Source organism: Nycticebus coucang, chromosome X (genome assembly GCF_027406575.1).
Source record: "Nycticebus coucang isolate mNycCou1 chromosome X, mNycCou1.pri, whole genome shotgun sequence".
In the NCBI taxonomy this organism is placed as follows: Eukaryota; Metazoa; Chordata; class Mammalia; order Primates; family Lorisidae; genus Nycticebus; species Nycticebus coucang.
This window is the reverse complement of record NC_069804.1, coordinates 117,861,336-117,869,661: the sequence shown is the minus strand read 5'-3', so window position 1 is coordinate 117,869,661 and position 8,326 is coordinate 117,861,336. Positions and strand designations below refer to the sequence as shown.

At 37.3% G+C, this 8,326-nt stretch overlaps 1 pseudogene; it reads left to right on the top strand.

The window, feature by feature from the left end:
* Positions 1-546: 546 nt before the first annotated feature.
* On the top strand, positions 547-2,324 carry LOC128577158 (E3 ubiquitin-protein ligase MARCHF7-like; annotated as a pseudogene).
* Positions 2,325-8,326: the final 6,002 nt, after the last annotated feature.

Sequence of the window (8,326 nt, the reverse complement as noted above, 5' to 3'; positions counted from 1 at the left end):
ATTTGCATCTTATACCTCCGATAAAGGTTTAATAACTAGACTCCACAGAGAACTCAAACTTATTAGCAAGAAAAGAACTGGTGATCCCATCTCAGGGTGGGCAAAGGACTTGAAGGGAAACTTCTCTAAAGAAGACAGATGCACAATCTACAGACACATGAAAGAGAGCTCATCATCCTTAATTATCAGAGAAATGCAAATCAAAACTACTTTGAGATATCACCTAACCCCAGTAAGAGTAGCCTACATAACAAAATCCCCAAATCAGAGATGTTGGAGTGGATGTGGAGGAAAGGGCACACTTCTACACTGCTGGTGGGAATGCATACTAATATGTTCCTTCTGGAAGGATGTTTGGAGAATACTTAGAGATCTAAAAATAGACCTGCTGGGATCCAGGAGAGGGGCAGCGCCATTGTGCTCAGCCGTGAATTGCTTTTCCTCAGCCACAGGCCTAAAATTCCGAGGAGAGAGGCAGCGGTGTGGTCGCCGCGAGGAGGACGCACCCAGTTCAGTGCCGCGTTGGGAGCAGGGAAAACCTTAAGAATGGAGTCTAAACCTTCAAGAATTCCAAGAAGAATTTCTGTTCAACCTTCCAGTTCTTTAAGTGCTAGAATGATGTCTGGAAGCAGAGGAAGTAGTTTAAATGATAACTATCACTCAAGAGACCCTTCATTCAGACTGGACTCTGAATATCAGATGTTCAAGACAGAGTTCCTTCTTCATATTCACAGGGAGCAAGACCAAAAGATAACTCACTGAGCACTTTACAGTTGAATGCATCATCCCCAAATCACCATTTGCATTCCGAACATCAGACCATACCAAGTTCTATGGACTCTGACAGAAATTCTTTAAGATCAAAGTTTTTTTCAAGAGAATCAGAATCTCCTTGAAGCAGTACACAGCCTGGATTGTCTTATGTTTCTAGTAGAGATGAAACTCCAACCATAAGCAATTCAGAAAGGGTTGCTTCATCTCAAAGATCATTTCAAGAATCTTCTGACAATGAAGGTAGGCAGACAACCAGGAGATTGCTGTCACAGATAGCTTCCAGCATGTCATCTACTTTTTTCCATGAAGATCTAGTCAGGATTCCTTGAATACAAGATCATTGAGTTCTGAAAATTCTTACATTTCTCCAAGAATCTTGACAGCTTCACAGTCTCGTTTTAATGCAGCATCAACTACTGAAGTTCCGGATAATAGGCCATCTGAAGCTTCTCAGGGATTTCGGCTTCTTAGGCGATGACAGGGTTTGTTATCTCTTAGCCAAAATCATAGTTCTGAGTCAGATTCAGAAAATTTTAACCAAGAATCTGAAGGTAGAAATACAGGACCATGGTTATTTTCCTCATTTAGAAATAGGTGCACACCTCTGTTTTCTAGAAGGAGGCGAGAGGGAAGAGATGAATCTTCGAGGATGCCTACCTCTGATATACCAACTAGATATCACATTTTTAGAAGAGAACCAAATGAAGTGGTTCACTTGGAAGCACAGAGTGATCCTCTTGGGGTGGCTGCCAACCGGCCACAAGCATCTGCACAGTCGAGCAGCGCCACAGAGGTGGCTCCACATCAGATTCAGCTCAAGGTGGAAGAAATGCAGGAATAACAGGGATTCTTCCTGGTTCCTTATTCCGATTTGCAGTCTTTCCATAACTAGGAACTAATTTGACCAACAGCGTCATGATCACTGTAGATATTATTCCTTCAGGTTGGAATTCATCTGATGGAAAAAGTGATAAAACTAAAAATGCATCTTCAAGGGATCCAGGAAGACTGCAGAAAATAAAAGAGAGCCTCCTTTTAGAGGACGCTGAAGAAGAATAAGGTGACTTATGTAGAATTTGTCAGATGGCGGCTGCATCATCGTCTAATTTGCTAATAGAGCCACGCAAGTGCACAGGAAGTTTGCAGTATGTCCACCAAGAGTGCATGAAAAAGTGGTTACAGGCCAAAATTAACTCTGGTTCTTCATTAGAGGCTGTAACCACCTGTGAACTCTGTAAAGAGCAGTTGCAGCTTAACCTGGAGGATTTTGATATTCATGAACTGCATAGAGTTCATGCAAATGAACAAGTTAGTATATTTTGCCTAATTTGGCTGAGTATGAGTTTATCAGCTCTGGTCTCTATCTAGTTGTATTATTGCATTTGTGTGAACAAAGCTTTTCTGATCTGATGGGAAATACAAATGAACCAAGTACACATGTCCGACTTCAGAGGATGATTCCGAAGATGATGGAGACCATAACAGAACATTTGATACTGCCTAACTTCATATAAGACAAATGGATGATCTGTGAACAAGTGTTTATTAAAACTGGCGATTAAGTATGAATCAGTTTTTGTGGGGGAATGCCTATTAAATACATTGACTATCTGATATATAAAATGCATATATACATACACATACATGCATGTATATATATATATATATATTCATTCTGAAGTGTTGCTGAATTAAGATTCTACTGCTGGACCTTTTAACATGGCTGGCAAATCTGGCGTTTATAAACTGATAATCAATAGTATTTTTCTTCTAGGTGAGTGGGAAAGTATTACCCTTGTTTTAAATATCTAAGCAATGCCCATGAATGTTTTTGTGTTCTGATTACTGTAGTCATATTTATGAAAAAATGTTCATGTCTTAGTCTCTTGCTAGTGAGAAAAGTGGGACCCCAAATATGCTTTGGAAATAAAATGCCAAACGGCACTTAATTATTTTTCCTTTTAAAATGCCTTAAGTTTTAGTCTCATTTGGATAATCATTTGTTGCCAGTGTTTAAAAATAAAAATAAAAGAATGGGGAGGTTATGAAGCGTGTTCGTTATATGTATAAAGTTTCCACATTTAATTTAGACTCTAAATTCACCTAGCAATAAAACATAATTTTTAAAAATGTATACAAATATAAAGTATATAAATAATGGATAAGTTTTTGTATTGATTTGCAAAATGCAGATTATATTTGATAGGCCAAGGTATGTAGATATTCCTTTTGGGAATATTATGGCTTAAATTACATCAGAATTGCCAGTCAAGTGCTATTTGGTTAAAAAACAATTACTGCAGTCTCAAGTTAATGGAATATTTTTAAATACCATGTTCAAAATTTAAAACACTGGTTTTCAATGTGTTTTTTAGTGTCGTCATTTCTTTATAGACAAATATGATATAAATAACCTGTTTGGATCTTGGTCATTTTTCACTGTTCCTTGGTAATTCTGAACATTTGTTTGGTGACTTAATATTTTTCACAATCTTCAAAGAACAGATTAACTATTCACTATGAATGGGTGTACACTGTGGTCATGAGTTGTGTATACTTCATAATACTGTAATTTTCCTCTGTCAGCACCCTTGGGGTACACTTTAAAACACCTTCAGGTGGCTTTAGGTTGAAGTGTTTGGAGTTATGGCAACAAACTAATTTTTCAGAACCCAAACAGAAACCATGTAATTTCTGAAATGGGAATAATTTGCCCATTCAAGTCAGTTTGTTGATCTTATGTAAAACATTGGTGTGAAATAAAGTGCATACTGATTGGAAAAAAAAATTAGTAAAAATAAAAATAGACCTGCCATTTGATCCTATAATTCCTTTACTAGGTATATACCCAGAAGACTAAAAATCACAATATAACAAAGACATCAGTACCAGAATGTTTATTTCAGCCCAATTCATAGTGGCTAAGTCATGGAAAAAGCCCAAGTGCCCATCGATCCACGAATGGATTAATAAATTGTGGTATATGTACACCATGGAATATTATGAAGCCTTAAAGAAAGATGGAGACTGTATCTCTTTCATGCTTAATGGATGGAGCTGGAATATATTCTTCTTAGCAAAGTATCTCAAGAATGGAAGAAAAAGTATCCAATGTACTCAGCCCTACTATGAAGCTAATTTATAGATTTCATATGAAGGCTATAACCCAACTATAGCACAAGAATATGGGGAAACAGCCAAGGGAGGGCAGAGGTCAGGGTGGAGGGAGGGTAATGGGTGGGGCTACACTGATGGTGCATCTTAGAATGGGTACAGGTGAAACCTACTAAATGCAGCATACAAATGTCTACATACAATAACTAAGAAAATGCCATGAAGGCTACGTTGAACAGTTTGATGAGAATATTTCAGATTGTATATGAAACCAGCACATTGTACTCCTTGATTGCACTAATGTACACAGCTATGATTTAACAATAAAAAAATAAATAAATAAAGAGTGGACAGAGCTGATCAGTACTGTGGATGTTACAGATTTACAAAGAGCTGACTAGTAGTGTGAATGCTATGGATTTAAAGGGAGGTCCTACAAATTGTAGAAAAAAAATTATTCTTGGGGCCGATGGAAGTTGCAGCTGTGAACAGCTACATCCTTATACTTATTAGATAAGAAGGAGAGAGGAGAAAAAGTGAAGACACACCTTTATTACAGGAGAAATCTTGTCACTCAGCTTGTGAGCAATGGGAGGAACAGAAATTCAAAAAAGAGGGAATACCATCATCTTGTGACACTTTTTAAAGCCTAAATGGGAAGATTCAATTTATAATGCAAAATGAAAAAAAAAAAATCAACAAGGGATTGCTTGTTTTTCAGTGAAAGAAATAAGAAACGTGGAAAGAAAGAAATAATTTTATACTGTGAGACATATAAGAGGAAGCCTGGACTTCATCCTGGAGATTGCTTCAAGAAGTATCACACTCAAAAACATTATAAACAAAAATAAACAAAAACACTTAAATTGTTTTCTATAACCTAAGACAGGTAATAAAACCACCAGTTGAGTTCACATTTATGCTTTTTTCTTTTAAAGCTGTAGAATAATTACAAGTAATCCACCAACCTCTTCCTGCCCCAAATAAATAAGAGCTGGGGAGTACATGTATGGCAAAAAATTGAATTGGGAGGGGTTAAGCCCCTATGATATAGTTTATTAGAGAGCCTTCCTAGCACCCTGGTAAGTATGGTAGTATAATCACAGGTGGAAAAAAAAAAAAAACAGAGTAAAACAATATGTTGAATGGATAAATCAAATTCTAACCACAATACACAAGTTTGCCTCATCCAGGTCTCTGCCCCAGTTGGAAGCACTCCTCCACACTTTCAAACCAGGAGAAAGGGTGTTGGTTAAAGCTGGGAAAGAACAAGGACCCAAACAACAACTGTCACAGAAGTGGAAGGAACCCTATGAAGTACTTCTAACAACTCACACCTCATTGAAATAGTCAGGAGTAAAACTTTGGGTCCACCATACCAGAGTAAAGAAGTACCTTGTGGAAAAAGAGGATACAAGCCCCCAGTCGATAGGGGCCATGCTTTAGGTGATAAGGAAAAATAAAAACATTTTTTTTCTAAGCTCTTTTTGGTTATTTGTTCTCTCTGTAGGATGGAGAGAAAACTCCTTACTGAGGATTTCTCAGACTAATGCCTCTTCTGCTGATCTGTATCAACGACAGTTATTACTTGTCATTGAAACTAACAGCTCTGTACTCAGAGGTCCCATGTTTCTTTTTTACCCATCCCCATATCAGACATTATGTACAAGGTAACAGTAAGGACCCACAGTCCTTGGATACCAAGCAGGATAAAATCCTTCTTATCAGGTATCCTCCATTTCACCTTGTCAGTCCTCATGGTTGTAGTTCTTGGTTATGCCCTCTTTCACCTGGTAATCTGTTGTATTTTAATTTTTTTGTAAATCTACTGTGAAACCTTTGACAAATCAGAAAAAGCAATGACATAAACAAGTACAAACATTCCATCTAAAATGTTGCCTGGATTCAGCAGGAAGCAACTTGGTGACTATGTCTCTCCTTACACAGATATGAAAGGATACAATTTTCAGTGGGGAATATGTAACAGAGTGTAAAGGGCTGAGAAAAGGGCAATTAAATGTTTTACAAATTGTTTATTTACTCCCTTCTCCCTTTTGGGGACTAAAACCTGTATTCCTTACCAAAGCCAGTAATTAAGGGACAGAAAAACATTTTTTTGCTATTTGTTTTCTAGTGTCATATACCATAGGAGATAGATCAACAGAATTGCCACAACATTATAGTCAATGGGGATAAGGTCAAAAGCATTAATTACGGTTAAACAACAATACCCTCAAGCCAAGACATGTGACACCAGTCACATAGACCCAAGCCCAACTGCTGAAAACCTTCCTGTAAAAAGCCCTGTTTTTCTGATTGAAGGCAGGATTATAGTCTTTTGAGACACTAGTCTGCTGCCTTTTTGTTTGCTGGCAAAACAATAAACTTCTTTTTCCTTTTCATAAATAAATAAATAAGTAAATAAATAAAATTTAAAGACCCTTGAGCATAAATGAGTTAAACACTCCACTCAAAAAATATATATATTGACACAAGGATTAAAAACAAAAAAAAAGAAATGACCTAGCTATCTGCTACTTGCCTCACCCATAAAGACATACATAAGATGAAAGTAAAGGAGTAGAAAAAGATATTCCATACAAACAGAAACCAGAAGTGAGCAGGCAGAGCTGCAATAATATTGGATGAACAGACTTTAAATCAAAACAGTAAAAAAAGGTCAGGTGTGGTGGCCCAGGTGTGTGAATCCCAGCACTCTGGGAGGCCGAAGTGGGAACATAATGTGAGGCCAGGAATTTGAGACCATAAACATAGTGAGACCTCCATCTCTACAAAATAAAAATAGCTGGGCATGGTGATACAAACCTGTAGTCTTAGCTACTTGGGAAACTCAGGAAGGATGATGGCTGGAACTCAGAAGTTTGAGACTGTAGTAAGCTATGATCATCCCATTGTATCCCAGCCTAGATGACAGAGCAGAGACACTATCTGAAAAAAAATCAGAAAAAAAGGCCAAAAAAATTCCTTATATAATGATAAAATATAAATTCAGCAAGCAGGTATAACAATACTAAATGTACACTCACTTTATATCTGAACCCCCAGATTCAGACAACAATTAGACCTGAAGAAAAAAAATTAGATAGGGCAGCACCTGTGACTCAGTGGGTAGGGCACCAGCCCCATATACTAAGGATGGCAGGTTCGAACCCGGCCCTAGCCAAACTGCAATAACAAAAAAAAATAGCCGGGCATTTTGGTGGGGGCCTATAGTCCCAGCTACTTGGGAGGCTGAGGCAAGAGAATCGCCTAAGCCCAAGAACTGGAGGTTGCTGTGAGCTGTGACAGCAAGGCACTCTACCGAGGGTGACAAAGTGAGACTCTATCTCTTAAAAATGAAAAAACAAAAGTTACACTTGGAGAAGATTGGGTAAAGTTCTCAGGATGCTCCACTGCCTGTGTCAATTTAACTAATAGCTTGCTAAATAAATAAATAAATCTTGCTCCAGTGTCATAAGGCAACTACCATATCACATGCCAATGCACATTCTAAAGTTCCTAAGGGATAGTTTTTGCTGTGTGGGCAACAGGATTTCTTTATGACCTAGCTAATGTCACTGAAGGATCCTGTTCTCTAGGGAGATTAGTACCTTTCTTTCCCAGGGCATGGGACTTGAATAACACCTGAACTGGAAGGACCCTGCAGACCCAAGATGTTAATCTCAAAGAAGATTGCCAGAGTGATGTTTATCTATTCAGCCTAGCTGAGTATATTTCCTTGTCTTTATTTGTGATACCAGTTATGGTAATTGAATGAAAAGTTGTGATGTGTCAACTAGCTTGTGCCATGGTAAAAGCTGTGAATGCCACCTCATAAGTTATTAGTGCCCAAAATATAGAACTTGGACAAGTACAGGAAGCTGTCTTAGAAAACAGAGCAGCTATTGATTATTTACTCTTTTTTTAAGCAATGCAAATTTAATAAACAAAGCACTATAACAACTTTTTACCTAGCATTTACATTGTATTAGGTAACATAAGTAATCTAGAGATGATTTAAAGTGTGTGGAAAGATATATGTAGATCATTTGCAAATACTATGCAATTTTTTTCTTTCTCAGGTGATTTTTTAAAATTTCAGAATATTACAGGGCACACACATTTTGGTTACATAATTTGCTTTTAGACAGATTGCATAAAAGTTTTAAGTGTGCCCTTCACACAGAATGTGTGCACTGTAACCATTAGGTGTGAATTTATTCATCCACTTCTCCCCCTCCCACCTTCTTGATTTTCATTGAGTTTTACTGCCATGTGTACACTTAAGTGTTGATTAATTATTTCCAATTTAGTATTGAGTACATGCGTTGTTTGTTTTTCCAATACTTCGCTTAAAAGAATGGTCTTCAGTTCCATCCAGGTTGTTACAAAAGATACTAGATCATCATTTTTTTTTTTTAATGGCTGAATAGTAAGT